Source organism: Arvicanthis niloticus, chromosome 2 (assembly GCF_011762505.2).
Source record: "Arvicanthis niloticus isolate mArvNil1 chromosome 2, mArvNil1.pat.X, whole genome shotgun sequence".
In the NCBI taxonomy this organism is placed as follows: Eukaryota; Metazoa; Chordata; class Mammalia; order Rodentia; family Muridae; genus Arvicanthis; species Arvicanthis niloticus.
The window spans coordinates 124,993,799-125,010,017 of NC_047659.1; the positions used below are offsets into that span (position 1 = coordinate 124,993,799).

At 47.4% G+C, this 16,219-nt stretch overlaps 1 long non-coding RNA gene across 1 annotated transcript; it reads left to right on the forward strand.

Moving 5' to 3' along the window:
- The first annotated feature begins 6,998 nt into the window (after window positions 1-6,998).
- On the forward strand, window positions 6,999-13,491 carry LOC143441208 (uncharacterized). The gene is made up of 3 exons (XR_013108436.1): window positions 6,999-7,151; window positions 10,764-10,878; window positions 13,322-13,491. It is a non-coding gene; the product is annotated as an uncharacterized LOC143441208 (long non-coding RNA).
- Window positions 13,492-16,219: the final 2,728 nt, after the last annotated feature.

Genomic DNA, 16,219 nt, shown 5'->3' on the forward strand with positions numbered 1-16,219 from the left:
CCCCTTGGGGCTGTTTTTAAATGTGCAAGTTCATGATCCTCTTCCCTCTATACAGACCCCTCATATTCTGGCAACCTACACTAATTTAACTTTCTTTTCCCTCTACTGTGAGAGGTTGATTCAAAATCTGAGGTACCTGATAAAAATTTTCCTTTCTTATAAAAATTTTCTTTAAATGAATGAACTGTATCTAACCAACCCCTAGGGAATTATGACTAGGATAGTAAACTCCTAGTTCGTTTGGTGTAAATAAAAGGCGGGCTCTAGAGTGTGGGGCAGGCTGTTAAGAGCTGGCCTCAGCCAGCCTGGTCTACAGAGTGAGTTCAGGGACAGGGCTACACAGAGAAACCCTGTCTCGAAAAACCAGAAGGAAAAAAAAAGAGAGAGAGAGAGCTGGTCTCAGGGAGAAACCTTGAGGCTGGAGATTTGGCAGAGAGAAAAAAGACACCATTCTATCTGTTAGGTACAGGCAAATGTGGTTGAAAACCGCTGCCGCTGCCACAGACCCTGGGATGGTTCCTGCAAGGATGATCTTCAGTATGTGATAGATAATTGAAACAGCCTTGGAGGAAAGGTGGCTGCCGACATTAGTGAAAACTTGACGGTATCTCAGTTGCTCCTCACAGGATCCCCTTGACTCCTTGCACAGCCTTTCAGAGGAAATCTCATCTCCGTCAACTGCTTTGTTCCTTTAGGGCTGAGGTTCAACTCAGCTCAATCCGTAGAATATTTGCTGGCATGCGTGAAGCCCTGGATCTGATAAGAAGCCCGGCTTTACACCTGGACAGCCAGGGCTACACAGAGAAACCCTGTCTCAAAAAAACCAAAAAAATAAAATAAATAAAAGCTGGCCATAGTGACACGTCTGTAACTGCAGCACCTTGGGGGGGCGGGAGCTGAAGTAGGAGGGTCATGAGGCCATCCAGGCTGCATCTCCATAGATTGCATCGCCAACAAAAAACCCTGGATGAGATAATTTGCCCACGGCTTTTCTGGCCCCGTGCCATTGCTATTCACATACTAGACACCAAAAACCTACCAAAGATTCTGCAGAGGGAAATGAAGCTGTTGGGAGCCTTTGGTATTGAAGATGTGCGTCCAAATCCTGACTGCATAACTTAGCACTGTGATTAAAGCAAGCTCTCTGACCTTGGTGACTCCCACAGCCTGGCTTCCAAAGTGGACTGTATTTTTTCCTTACTAGTAACTGTTCTTTATTGAACTGGTCACAAGCGCTAGGAACTAGGCTAGCTCCTTCTCACCACAGCTGTTGCTGTGAGCCCAGGACTGCTATGGTCTCCATTTTACAGCTGGGGAAGTAGAGGCCTGAAGAGATGCCCTGGTTTCCTTGAGGTCACACAGCTTGGCACTTATACTCTCAGCCACTGACCCTCTTCCTACACTTTGGGGTGAGGTCAGGCTTCCCTGGGCTGACTGTTGAACCCGTGGCAGTCTATGTTGAAGGGTTTGTTGGGAACATTTGAGTTAGGCAGAAAAAGACAGGCAAAGTTGCCTTTAACTCTGTGCTCTGTGTTTGCCCCCTGAGGGCCTCTCTCTAAGTCTCAGCTTTATCAAGAGTGAGGTTGAGGCAAAGTCTCGTGCATTTTTATTATAGAACCGAAGATGCCCTTGAACTCCTGATCTTCCTGCCTTGACTTGTACGATCACAGCAACCCAGCTTTGGTCTGGTATTTGATTGGGACACCTCCCACTGTCCCAAGATCTGCATTGCACAAGGCACAAGGCTGATGTCTCTTTTTAGCCGTGACATTGTCCCACCTGGCCCTAAAGTTTATGAGTCTGTCTACCTCTCCACCTGGCTGGGGGCCAATGCTTCAGCTATTCAACATGGAATTCCTCTGCCTTCCAGCCTCTAGCAAAGGCCTAGCCCAGACTTGCTGCTCAGGAAATGCCTGTGGAGTTAAAATGGGGCTCTTGCATGTGCTGAGGATTTACTGTGTGCCAGACCTCTCCCTGACACTTTACATGTGCTATCTCACTTACAGCCCACAGCCGTCCTGGGATGGAGACCTTACTGTTCTTATTCTACTGAAAGACATAGAGAAGCTGCACTCTGTTGTTGGCCCACTTGCAGTTGCTGTTAAGACCAGAACTGGCTCTCAATCTGTGAGCCATTGACCTCTTTGGGGATCTGAATTACCATTTCACAGGGGTTGCCTAAGACCATCAGAGCATACAGATATTTACATTATGGCTTACAACAGTAGCAAAATCACAGTCATGAAGTAGCAAAGAAAATAATTTTATGGTTGGGGTCATAACAACACAAGGAACGGTATTAAAGGGTCACAGCATTAGAAAGGCTGAGAACCACTGCTCTAGGGCTCTCATTGTTGACATGCACTGGGGAAGCAGCAGCAGCTACTCCACCCCCTCTTCTTTCTCCTCCTCCTCCTCTTCCTCTTCTTCTTTCTCTTCTTCCTCCTTCTCTTCCTCTTTCATTTGTTTTTCAAAACAGAGCTTTCTGTGTAGCCCTGGCTGTCCTAGAACTCTGTAGACCAGGCTGGGCTGGAACTCAGAAATCTGCCTGCCTCTGCCTCCCAAGTGCTGGGATTAAAGGCATGTGCTATCACTTCCTGGCCAGGTTGCTACTTCTAAGCTCCAGGATCCTCAAAGATCTATCACAAAGACTGGTCCAGCTCTTATTTCGCTTACAAGCAAAGAAAATCCCAGAGAGGAGAGAGGACTGGGCCAGAAGGAAGGTTCCTGAGTTCAGTCCCTAGGTCCTGCATGGTGGAAGGAGAGAACTGACTCCCTCCCACACGTGTGCTCTGATTTCTGCATGTGCACAAATACAACTAAATAAATGTAGTAAATTTTTTTTAAAAATGAACTCTCTTTATGTTTGCTTGTATTCTGAACATTTCATACAAATGGAAGCATCATGTATGGGCTTTGTGACTTTGACTTGGCTGGCATGATGTAGCTGAACCAGAGGTTTGTCCCTAGGGCTGGGGAGATGACTTGAGGGTAAGAGCACTGGCTGCTCTTACAGAAGACCCTGTTCCGTTCCCAGAGAAAAACAAGTTAGCTAATTCCATTTCCAGAGAACTCTACACCCTTTTATAGCCTTGTCAGGCACCAGATACATACATGGTACACACAAGGAGGCAACACGAAGAACAGCAACTCCATTCCTTTAAGCTGAATACTCACATTTGTAATTATACCATTTTGTTTATTGGCTTAAGCCATGTGAGCTATTTCCCCTCTGTAAACAACTTTATTCCCTGAAGACAGAGTCTCTTTATATAGCCTTGGCTAGCCTGGAATTTACTATGTAGTCCAGGCTGGCCTCAAACTCACAGAGATCTGCCTGCCTTTGCCTTCCAGGTTCTGGGATTAAAGGTATGTGCCTCTTTTCAGTTTTTGCTTTTCTGAATGTTGCTAACACGCACGTCCACATCTGTATGAACATTTCATTTTATTCCACTTGAGGAGATGCCAAAGAGACAGACTGCTGAGTCATCTTAACTGTCAGTTAAACCCTTTAAGGAATTGCCAATCATTTTCCCAAATGTCAGCAGTGTATGCGCTCTGGTCTTCACTAGTCCCTGTCTGTCTGATTATAGTCATCTTAGGCCAGTGAAACAGTATCTTTGTTGTGGGTCCTTTCTTTGGGTCATGTAGCTCAGGCTGGCCTCCAACTCTATGTTGTTAAGGGAAGGTGACCGTGACCTCTTGATCCTCCTGCCTCCACCTCCCAAGTGCTGAGACTGCAGGTGTGCACACCCTGCCCACTTAAAAATGAACAAAAGATAGGACTCGAGAGAAGCTCAGTGGATTAACAGCACTTGCTGCTGCTCTTCCAGAAGATGAGTTGGGTTCTCAGCACCCACATGGTCAGCTCACAGCTACCTGTGGCTCTGGTACCCTCTTCTGGACTCTGTGCACATAAGCAAAAGATCTGAACAAAGTCATTACCAGGAGAAACAAAGACCAATGAGCATTCTCCATCATTAATAACTAGGAGAAGCTAATCAAAGGACAAAGGAAGTGGTGAGTTTCTGAGTTTGTCTGTTTCTCTAGACTGAGATAGTGCTCAAAGACAAACTTGCACCAGGTACAGTGGCTCACACCTAGGAAGCTGAGGCAGGAGCATTCCCATGAATTCTGGGCTACAAAATGAGACCTTGGCTAAACACATAAAGAACATCCTGGGAAGATGGCTCAGTGGGTGAAGCACTTATGCAAATCTCACTATGCAAAGGTGAGGGTCTGAGTTCAAATCCCAGAACCCATGTAAAGCCAGGAGTAGTAGCATCACAATCCCAGTGCTCCTGAGTCTAGCTAGGAGGCAGAGACAGGAGAATTACACCAAGTTCAGGGTCCAGCTAGCCTGGAATGTCCAGTGGCAAACAGGAGACCCCTCAAACAAGGTGGAAAATAAGGACCAATACTGGAGTTACAGTCTGACACACTGTGACACATTCCCAACGACACATGAATGCATACATACACACACACACAAACAAACACGAAAACCACTTTTCTACATTTTGCTCACTCTGGTGATCTTTGGAATATATAACTATTTCTCTCTGTTGAGTGGTAAGAGCTCTTTATATATTTCAGACACTAGACCTTTACTAGATTGATGTTTTGCCAACAGTTTCTTCTAGCGTGTAGCTTTTCAATATTTTCATACTGCCTTTTGAAGGACAAATGGTTTTAAACAAACTTTTGGTTTTTAAGATGCACTTATGCTCTCTCTTTGGTCGATTGCATTTTGACTGTTGTCTCTATTATTTTAAGAATATTGTTGTTGTTGTTTGGCTAGCTGTTCTTTTAAGACGGGGCTCTGTGATAGCAGAGCCCTGACTATCCTGGAGCTTGCTTTGTAGACCAGGCTGGCTTCAAACTCACCGAGATCTACCTGTCTTTGCCCCGAATCTGCTGGAATTAAAGGTGTGCATCAGCACACCTGGGTTGAGAATAGTTTTTGCTGTGTTAGCCCAGGCTGGCCTCACAGTTGCAGGCCTGCCTGACACTGAGTGCTGTGGTTACTGGCATGGGCCATGATGCCCCCTGGACCACTGTCTCTAAGAAGACATCACTGAATCTAAGATTCCCCATGAGTTCTCCTGGGTTTTCTTCTAAGAGTTTCATTGTTTTAGGTCTTAGGTTTAAGTATTTGACTCATTTATTTGGTTTAACTTTTAATACCATATGATAGAAGTCCTATGCATTTCAGTGGATGCTTCTAACCCACGTGTGGCACTGTTCTCTCGTGGGATTCAGACCTTGTGTGGTGACGTGTCGCACGTGTTCGCGTGCAGCTTGCTCTTCTCATCCAGCGTTCTGTCCGGGAGCCGTTCACTTTAATGAGGTCACTTCCGCTCGGTCCTTTTGACTGCCTGTGGGTTTCATTGCACTAAAATACCACGGTTTAGCCGGAAATGGTAGCCCTCACCCATAGTCCTAGTACTTTAGAAGCTGAGGCAGGAGAATTGCTATAACTTAAAGTCTTGCCCAGTTTGCCAAGAGAGTTTGATGCCTGTCTTGATAACACTTTAAGATCCTGTCTCTGATATAAATAAGTATGCCAGGCACAAGCTTTTAGTCCCAACAGTCAGGAGGCAGAGGCAAGCAGAGCTCTGTGAGTTGGAAGCCAGCCTGGTCTAGAACAGTTAGGACTACAGAAGTGGGGGGCCCTGAATGATGATACATGCCACACTTTTTCTGTCTCGTTTTCCAGTGAATACTACTTAGAGTTGACTGTAGTAGTTTTCTATTACAAGTGGAACACACTCTTGCTAAGTGTTCCATTATCTTCCTAATATGTTAAAGAGCAGATTCACCTTTATTAGATGACACCAATTTGTTTTCTCTCTAGTGGGTTTGTTTTTGTTTTTGTTTTTGTTTTTTTACTGAGTTTCACTTCTTCCAGCAATAAATCAGCCTTACCTTTATTTTGCATCCTCACCCAGTGTCTTGCTAACCTTGGTTGCCAACTTGGCACCTGGGGAGAGGGAACAGTAGCTGAAGAGTTGCCTCTGTCAGAAGGCTGTGGGCATGTCTGCCGGGCATTTTCTTGATTGCTAATTGGTCCAGCCCACTGTGGGCAGTACCATCCCTAGGCAGTCTATGTCCAGCCCGCTGTGGGCAGTACCATCCCTAGGCAGTCTATGTCCAGCCCGCTGTGGGCAGTACCATCTCTAGGCAGTCTATGACTATGTTGGAAAGGTACCTGAACTTTCTCCTGGAAGGGAGCAGGGTTCTTCTGTGGTCTCTATTTCAGTTCCTGGCTAGGCTTCCATTAATGATGAACTGTGTACCATCAACTTGACACCGGCTAGAGTCACTGCAGAGGAGGAAGCCTCAATTAAGAAACTGTTCCCATAAAATCAGGCTGTAGGCCAGTCTGTAGGGCATTTTCTTTATTAGTAATTGATGAGGATAGGCCCTGCCCATTGTGAGTGGTGGGGTCCCGAGGCTGGTGGTCCTCAGTGCAGTATGAAAACAGGCTAAGTAAACCATGAGGAGCAAGCCAGTAAGTGGCACCCCTGAATATCCTCTGCATCATCTGCCACCAGGCTCCTGCTCTGTGTGAGTTCCCACCTTGACTTCCTTCAGTGGACAGTGACAGGTAAACCAAATAAACCCTTTCCTTCCAAGTAGCTTTTGGTAAGTGTTTACCACAGCAACAGAGAAGCTAACTAGGACACCAGGACTTAGAATTTTCCATTGTTTATTATTATTATATTACTATTATTACTTATTATTTTCTAATTTACTGGGTGAGGAGTAACAGCTCACTGTGGCTTCCCAGATTAATAGCTGGTTTCCATTATACCTGCATGGTTAGTTACATGACTGCTGAGAAGCCAATGAGGAAGGAACACTTTACACTGCTGTGGCTGGAGCTTAGCAGGGCTCTGTGTCTAGAGTCTTGCCCATGCAGAGGGAGACAGTGGAGCGAGGAAATATTAAAGAAGGTGTTGACCCTGCAGGGAAAGGGCTGTTGTCACTTTGAAACCTATGGTGGAAGGAAGCTAAAGCCCCATCTCCTTGAACTTGCTCGGAGAGAAGGGGCCACCAAGACTGTGAAACCAAGGAGCAAACCAAGGAGATGCCTGAGGCACCCACAGTCCTCGGCAAGTCCTTTCCCTTCTGAGATCTCTGCAATGGTGAGTTGTGTTTCTTTTCTTATTCTCCCGAAATAGAGATGGTAGTAATAAGAAAAGTATTTATCTCACATTGGATACTTATGAGTGACAAGTTGGCATTCTGTTTGTTCTTGTTAAAAGGTGTGCATTATCTTATTTAATTCCTCAGGGAACAGCTGCTGTCTCAGAGACAGTTAATTGGGGTTTACACACAGACAGCCAGACTCCAGGACTGTATTGTTAGCCTGGCTCAAAAGAACAAAGAAGAGGAAGCTTGCCTGGGCTGGGGTTGAGGAGAAGCAGGCGTCAATCTTTTGCTGGACCTAGAGGGGAGGCCTCAGTGGGGAAAGTAACGAGGGGTCCATAGAGAAGATGATTCTTGGAAGTAGCTGCTATACTCCAGTGGACGTGGCCATTCAGCTCCCGTTGGCTCCCAGGCCTGCGCCAGATGCTGGTGACCCAGCCTGAGCTCTGCTTGTTCCAAGATCTTAAGATTGACCTGATCTTCTAGGGAAGATCTGATAAACAAGCCTGGCAACTAGTGTCATAAATTAAAATTTCTGAGTACATGCCAGGTGTGGTGGTGCACACATTTAATTCCAGATGGATCTTTAGAGGCAGGTGGAACTCTTGACTTCCAGGCCTATGATTAATAGTGAGACATTGAATAAACAAAAAGTTGCTAGGAAAATTTAAATGAGACGATCATATCTCATATTAATGCTTAGATAAGGCAATGTGTCTCAAGCTGGCCTGAAATTCACAATGTTGCACACAATAGCCTCAAACCCATTGCAGTCCTTTTGTTCCAGTCTCCTAAGGGCTAGGACCACAGTCATGAACGGCCACAACTGACATTCTGTATTCTTTTTTATTTGTTTGTTTGGTTGGTTGGTTGGTTGGTTTTTTGAGACAGGGTTTCTCTGTGTAGCCCTGGCTGTCCCAGGAACTCACTCTGTAGACTAGGCTGGCCTTGAACTCAGAAATCTGCCTGCCTCTGCCTCCCAAGCGCTGGGATTAAAGGCGTGCGCCACCACCACCCATCGACATTCTGTATTCTTTAACAGCTGCATGTAATTATACAAAAAACAAAATAAAAAATTAAGAAATATACTCCAGCAGGGAGTAAGTGTAGTTCAGGGGCAGATGGCTTGGTTACCATATGCCAGAGCCTGGCTTCAACCCCCATCGCTACAGAAAAATATTCAAAAATAGAAAAATAAATTTAAGCCATAAAAACTCGGAGAGCTATGCTTGAGGACTCCTGTCCTTGAGCTGATGAAGTCCAGCTTCATGAGAGATGTGAGTCTGAGGTAGCGTCACCCTCTAGATACTCAGGGTAAGGCTGCAGCACCATCGGCTGGGGTTCCCAGTTTGAGAGTCTTTCTGCTCCTCAGCTCCTGAACGCACTGATCCTGAGCACAGAACAAGGGCATAGCCACAGCTTGCCCACCCCATCCACTCCTGCTTGGCCTTTTACAGAGAATGGATGGATGAATGGCTGTTCTTTCTTCATCCTCACTCCACCAGATGGGGCTAAGTCTCTCTTCCTGGCTAACCCTGGATCACTTATTAGTAACTATCTTGGTGTTGCCTCTCTCACCAGTTTGAGGAACCTTAGTTTTGGGCCAAGTCCTAGCCTGGAGGTGTCAGACAGTGCTGATCTTGAATTAAATAAGCAGCTGACCCGGTCTGAACAAGTCATCCTGGTCCCAAGACCCAAGGCAGGGGCCTGGACAGGATTTAGGCTGCTGTGTGGTCCTGTAAGATCCTAGGACTTCCCTCTCATGTGTTAGGCCCTTTAGGACCACTCTTGCAAAATGTTGACTGACCTAGGCACCATCCTAAGTTCTGTCCTCAAAGTGGCAGACTCAAGGTTTCCCTCCCACAGATCCTCAATATCCACAGCCAGAGCCAGTCTCCGCCAGTCCCACCCCAGTGTAAGCACTGTCTGGCTACCTCTCCACAGCAACTTAAGTTGGGTTCTCTGTGTATATTTGTTTTTCAGAGAAGGAACATGAAGATCAGAGGTAAAGCGAGGTGTTCTAAGTGACAGAACAAAGATTTGAAGGAGGCCTAACTTTTCACAAAGTAACCCTTGCAGATACTCAGATTAAAAAGAAGTGTTGCTCCGGGCGGTGGTGGCGCATGTCTTTAATCCCAGCACTTGGGAGGCAGAGGCAGGCAGATTTCTGAGTTCGAGGCCAGCCTGATCTACAGAGTGAGTTCCAGGACAGCCAGAGCTATACAGAGAAACCCTGTCTCAAAAAACAAACAAACAAACAAAAAAAAAAAAAAGTGTTGCCTGCTCTGCAGGAGCAGATGCTGTGTCAGCATCCTGCATACTGCATCACAGACATGGGCCCAGACTAATTGAATACTCACAACAACTCAGTACATATAAAGTTATGCCCACTTCACTATGGAAATTGGAACTCTAAGATTGTCTTGTGTAAGGTCACATGGGAAATTGGTCAGTGACCCTCTTCCTCAAACCACCTATTACTGGTTTCTTCCCTCCCCCTCTGCCCTGCCCCCCCCGCCCCCTCCTGATGCTGTTGCTGCTCCTCCTTCTCCCAGAATCTCTGGCTACCCCATGTCCCTAGCCCTTCATTCATTTTCTTACTGTGTTTTGGAGCCTAGTGTTGGGCCAAGCTGTGTAGATCAGTGTACGCTCGGGATAGAACTACTTTGGGGGCATTCTTTAGCCTTTATTGCTTCCAGCTGATGGGCAAGGGGAGTGACCAAGGGACCTATTACCCAGGCCCTCAGAGATGTCTGCATATTTTGAGTAAAGCAGGTTAGAGGTAGAGCCAGCAGGATGTACATACCTAGCGGGGATGTCAGATGCACAGGGGTGGGGTCAGAATTGGGCCTCTCGTGGATCGGTAGTTCCCAGGATTGGGCCCCTTGGGCTGGAAGCTGATATGAGCAGCAGCAACTGCTGGCTTTATCTGCCTTCTAAGAATAGTCTGAGGTAAAGATCAGAGGCTAGTGCTAGGGAGGAAAACAGGGGCCTCTGCCTCCCTGTCCATCCCTGGGCTTGGCATGGAGGCTGGGATCTCCCCTCTGGCTTACTCTTTGCTCTGGGAAGGTTCTGAGTGGACATACTTGTCCACCTCTGGACTGGAGGAAAGTTGGTTCCCCCCGGGGCTCAGACCAGGTTGCTAGTGCAAAGGCTAGTCCTCACCCAGCTCCCCTTCCACATTGTAGGGCATTTATTTACATAGTAACTGCTTTAAGATGGCCTTTATAATATACACACATGATTTAAAATTCAAAAGGTATTAAAAATGAAATAAACCAGTTTCTATCCCTGTTCCCACCAACGGTCTTCATCAGCACCTGAGGGACTAGTCTATCCACAGATAAAGCCACGGACACCAGCCTCCCTGACACACACAGCCTGTTTCTGTCTCTACATCCTTTCATTGTTTTTCCCAGTGTTGGGGATAGAGCCTAGGGCCTGTGCATGCTAAGCAGGCGCTCTCCCACAGAGCATATCCCCAGCTCCTCACTTTCCTTAATGCTCTGTCTTAATAATACACCAAGAGGCCACCAAGACTAAGTACTAGTCTCAGCACTGCAGGTGCTTCAGGATCTACAGCGTTGCTATTCTGTTTACTGTTACAGGCTTAACTGAATTTTCAAGATGGTAACTGATGGAGACAGGATTCAAACCCAAGGTGTTCTTCCTCTTAAGTTTGAGTCATACCCTGTACTATAAGCCTTCTTCTCTCTTTCTAAGGTAAGAAATACATACTGCACAGTTACCAGGTGCCCAGCTGAACTGGGATTTACTAGACTGTATAAAAGACCAGGTCTTTGCCCTCCTGGGACTGGCACCCGAGCACTGCCTATCAGCTAAGGCTAGAGAGAGAGAAGCCCACGTCTCAGGACATGTTCAAGTCTGCTGTTCAGACGTACCCACGTTCCCTTACACATGAGTCCTCCTGCTCTCCAGTCTTGGAGCTAGGCACTCTTAGAACTCAAGTGAAAGATGGAAGATCAGGGTCCAGACAGAGATAGCCACCTCTGAGGTCACCGTGTAGCCCCAAGGGGCCCTCCTCTCATTCCCTCCGGGATCCACTTCAGCAGGCCTGGTGGGGGTGTCTGTAATCCAGGGACCAGCCATTGTTTGAAGCTGGGAACAATTGAAGGACAAGAGAGCTATAGATAGATGCACAGCAGCTGACACCTGTTCCAGCCTGGGCCCAGGGCCCAGCTTTGTCTACATTAAGCCACTCAACCAGTGAGGGCCCCTGGGGGTGGGCGGTGGAACAGGCTCAGCTGAGCCTTAGGGAGACAGAGGCAAAGGCCAGGAGAATGTCCTCAGAGGGCAGAGAGGAACAGGTAACATGGAAAGACCAAGACCCTTGAAAGATACTAAGTCTTCTCATCCTCTGTCCAAAAGGGTCAGATTGCTGCTGGGGCCAGAGAGAGAGAGAGAGAACAAGATAAAGACTTTGTGGAACTACAGCCAAGGTTGAACTCACAGATGAGCAGATCAGAACCCGGAACTGTGCTGGAGTTAGAGACCCTTAGCACCACACACCTGCACATGCACTTTTTTCTTTTACTGGGGTGACAACATCCCCAATTCTTACTGACAAGATTTGAAGGATCCTCAGAAATGCTCTGAGAGCTATTCATTCTTTAGATTCTTTATTAGAAGCTTGAGGTTAGACTGCTGGGTGACAGTAGCACAAAGACCTGCCTCTCCTTCTGTGCCTCAGTTTCCCTGACTTTAATGAGAGTTGATTTGTACAGCGTCCCTTCATCCTCTGATGCTGGCAGGACATCATGTGTCCACCCTCACCCCTCTTGCTGAAGATGGGTCCACAGTCCCTTACATAGTTTTTTTATGGGGATGGGGGACAGCTGGTTCCCCACTTCCTCCCCCCCAGTAACCTTTCAGCCATAAATCCATGCTGAGGCATCTCTTCTCCGGATAAACAGCCCTGATGCCTTTTGGCTGCCCTCATCCTATTTTCTGCTCAGAGCATCAGAGCTGGGGCCCACTCGAGCCCTCTGCAGCTGCCCAGGGCCCCATGAAGAGGACAAACCTGGGACAAGCAGGGGCCCAGCCACCCCCAGGGTGCCAGGATGGCGGGTCCCCCTTGGGGCCTCACCACCTTTCGTGTAGACCATTATGGCAGCCTCCTCCTGAATGCATCTTCCTGCCACCGGTGGGTCTCGCCCCTTCAATCCGTCCTCCACACCAGCTGCCACGGGGATCTGATGAACACATAAATCTAACCGCAGTGTCAGATCCTCTTGCTCAAGGCTCTTTGATGAAGAAATAAATAAAAACGCCTTTGATGGTGCCCCAACTCAGACAGGGGAAAGCTCTAAATCCCAACCTTGCTTTTGAAGTTCTTCATAGCTCTATTCCAGTGATAGGTCCAGCCTTACCCCTCTTTATGCCCTGGGGCCTAGCCTTCGCCCATGCAGTTGCTCAGGCAAGATCTTCAGTTTCTTCTCCTGGGATTGTGGGCTCACGACACCTGTCTCCCTCCAACACACACACACACAACCCCTGCCTTTAACACCCCTAGCCCCATCTGCCTCAACTTTGGTGAGCACAGCAAACTCTTCAACTGTTCCCTGATTTACCTTCCCAGTTTGGTCTCAACATGACAGCCAGAATGGCCACTCTTAAACATCAGGCCACTTACATCCTTGCCCTAGAAGGTTCCCATCGCTCTTGCGATCAGTCCTGTGTCCGTTTCCAAGTGTTTTGAGATTCTGAACGATCTTGCCTTCTCCCTACCCTCTGCTCTTCCCATGGAAAACCCTTCTCCCACATGCTTTTCTCCAACCACACCCAGTGATGTGGGGTAATATTGGGGGCAGGGAGATTTGGAGCTGGGTTCTAAAATCCTGGAGTCTAGCTTCCTGAAGCTGGACCAGACTTCAGCTATTGTCCAGGTCAAAGTGCCGACCTCTACTGCACACTCACTTTCTTCCAAGGCTGTTCTTCAGTTGCAGGCTGGCTCTGAGCTTAAGAACCCTCCTGTGTACACAGCTTTGCTCCCTTGTTCTTGCCCTGACCACAGGTCTGCTCCCCCATCCCAAATCCTGGAGACTAAACCCAGGGCCCCAGACTTGCCAGAGAAATGGTCTCTGGCGCGAAGTTGTGTTTTCTTTGAGTCTGCCCAAGTCCCACACATTCCCTTCGCTCCCAACAGCTCCTGAACTTAACACCTTTGCAAATTGCAAGCTTCCTTGGCTCTCTCCGGACGTGGGTTTCCTTATTGCTTTGCTATTCCGACCCAGATGTTCATCTCACCAGAAAGATGTGCCAGCAGAGCAAAAGGGAACCAAGCAGGATGCTTCTAGGCCTGTGCTCTGGTTTGTTTCTAAGCACTCATCTGTACATTGAGCAGGTAACTAGAATTTCACCTACATTGTATCTTTGGCATAGACTATGGTTATTGGGAAGTTCTGATCTCTTTAGGTTAATTCTGTCACTCTGTCCTGGGGCAAAAAGCTTTGCATTCTGAGCTCCTTTGAACAGTGAAAAGTTGTATCTACTCTCTGTATTTTCCTGGGTGTAGGTGTGGGCGATTGTGTGTGCATGCATACCCTCATGCTCATGTATATGTATGCACTCGTCTCTGTATGTGTAGAGGCCTAAGAAGGACATATCAGATGTCCTGCTGTATGACTTTTGACCTTTTCTTTTGAGGCAGGGTCCCTCACTGAACCTGGAGCTAGGCAGATGGCCAGCAAGCCCAGCCATCCTCCTGTTTCCTTTGCCATGGTGACAGGTGTACACAAGGACATGCCTAGCTTTTTGCAGGGGTGCTGGGATTTGAACTCAGATCTTCAGCACTTAGGCTTGTGCAGCAAGTGCTCTTACCCACTGAACCATCTGTCCAGTCCCTACTCTCCACACCTACAAATTGTTCACACTCAGCTCCCAGTGTCTGACCTTGTACAGAGATGAAAACTCTATCACATGAAGTATCAAGGTTGGTTCATTGCCTGACAGCTGTCTACTGAGTCTCTCTCCTGGACAAGCTTCCTGGAAGGTGCCGGGGGGATGCAGCCCAGATCCCACCCCTCAGAGTTCCTTTCTAGTGGCAGGAGGTAAATGAGAAACAACCTACCTTCACAGAGAGTAACAATGACCTTGTTGTCACAAACGCATCAAGAGGATGAGGACTAGAGATGTAAGATTCCAGACATAAAGATTCCAAATGTAGACAAAATCGAGCAGAGACCATCCCTGGGGGGGGAGGGGGGAGGGTTTATACTTATGTCAGGCATTACCAAACTTGGCAATAAAGTTGTTTTAAAAGCTTTCATGTTTTTCAGGAGGAGGGGGGCTTTCATGTTTCATATACATACGTGTATGTGTGTGTGTGTTTCATTATATGTGTGTGTACATACATTTAACACATACAGCTTGATTTGATTCACAAGGTAGACACAACTATGTGACCACCCTGTGGGTCAGTGTCTGGAGCATTTCTTTCATTCTAGATGTCTTTCTTATGCCCTCCATTCTCAGAAGACCAGCCTTCCACTTCTGTGTCCATGCTTAGTTTCGCCTGCTCTTAAAGCAAATGCAATGGCCACATATAAAATTACCCTTGTATATTTTGTTTGGCACAGATACATATCTGAAAAGGATTGCCTTTTGGTACAGAGAATTCTCCTGGTGTCTGTTTAGAATGTCCTAGGTCTATGTCCAGTGTCCAAGGTTCTTGGATCCTTTTATGCTCTGCTCAGCCTGGCATCTGATTGGAATCCTGGCTCTGGGGTTCTCTAGTTCTGGGCCCAGTGTCCTTTAGATCATTTGAGCCTATAATTCTAAAATCCTGCAATGTCACCAAGCCCTGAATGAATTGATGGGCAGAAGAGTCTGGAAGCATCTTGACATATTCTAAAGTCATATCAGACAGACTGAATTGTATGCACACCACTCTTCATGAGAGTTGGGTACAAGAAGTTGGCTTTCTGTAAATCATGAATGTCAGAATATGGAGGAGCTCCTAACTGGCATAAACTTCTAGATTTTCTTTCTCCTTTTTACTTCATGGTTTCATCTCTGGTTTTCTTTCTTTTCCTTCCTTCCTTCCTTCCTTCCTTCCTTCCTTCCTTCCTTCCTTCCTTCCTTCCTTTCTCCTTCCTGTCAGGACCCACACCTAGGGTCTCAAGCTTGTTTGGTGAGCACTGTCTCCATCTAAATCCCCAGCCCTCTTTCTGTCTATTATTTAATTTTGAGATGGTGGTCTAGCTAAATTACTTAGACTGACTTTGAACTTGGCTCCTTCCAACCTGGGCCTTTCGAGTGTTAGGCCTCAAACTCAGGTAAATGGCTAACTGCATCTCAGCCATTTCTTTGAGACCTAATACTGAGTATTAGATGTCCACCAGGCCAGCTTTGTGTGGGTTTTCTTCATGTTGGATTTCTCCTTGGAGACTCTGAGAGGTGGAGCTAGAGGCTGAGGGGGTGGTGTCCAGGTGCTGCAGAAGGGTGCGGATCCTTTCAGCGCTGCCTGTGACTTCTGACCTTTGACACATGGCTAGTGCCGTCTTCCTCTGGACTCCACTTTTCCTAAGTGCATGAAGAGAACTGAAATCAATGGCCACAATGGGCATCCTATGGCTGCCTTCCCTGGTCTCTACTCTCTCCTTCTGGAAGTGTATGTCTTTTTTCTGCGTGTAGGAGATTCCCTGTGACTCAGTTTCCACTCCTGAGTGCCTCACTGCCTTGTCCAGGTCCCTGTCACTCTGAATCCCAGCTTCCTGACTGAGTGACTGTCTCTCTCTCCCTGCCTTTGTGATCCCTTGACAATGGGAGGTAAAAATAGCCCAGGGGCTGAGCTAGAGGAGATAAAAGGGAATTTGTCTTTTGTGTCCTGTGGCCAGGCTGGGGGGGCTGTGACACGTGGAGATGCTGACATAGCTCTCCTTTGCTGACCTTGACTACAGCAATAAAAGGGGTAGCAGCACTCCCTGCCCTCATCGCGGTGCCAGGTGGGTGACCAGGGCTGAGGGCGGGTGACCAGGGCTGGGTTTGGAGCTGGAGGGAAGGCAGGAAAGCACCCATGGGTGGGCCCAGGACCTCAGTACCT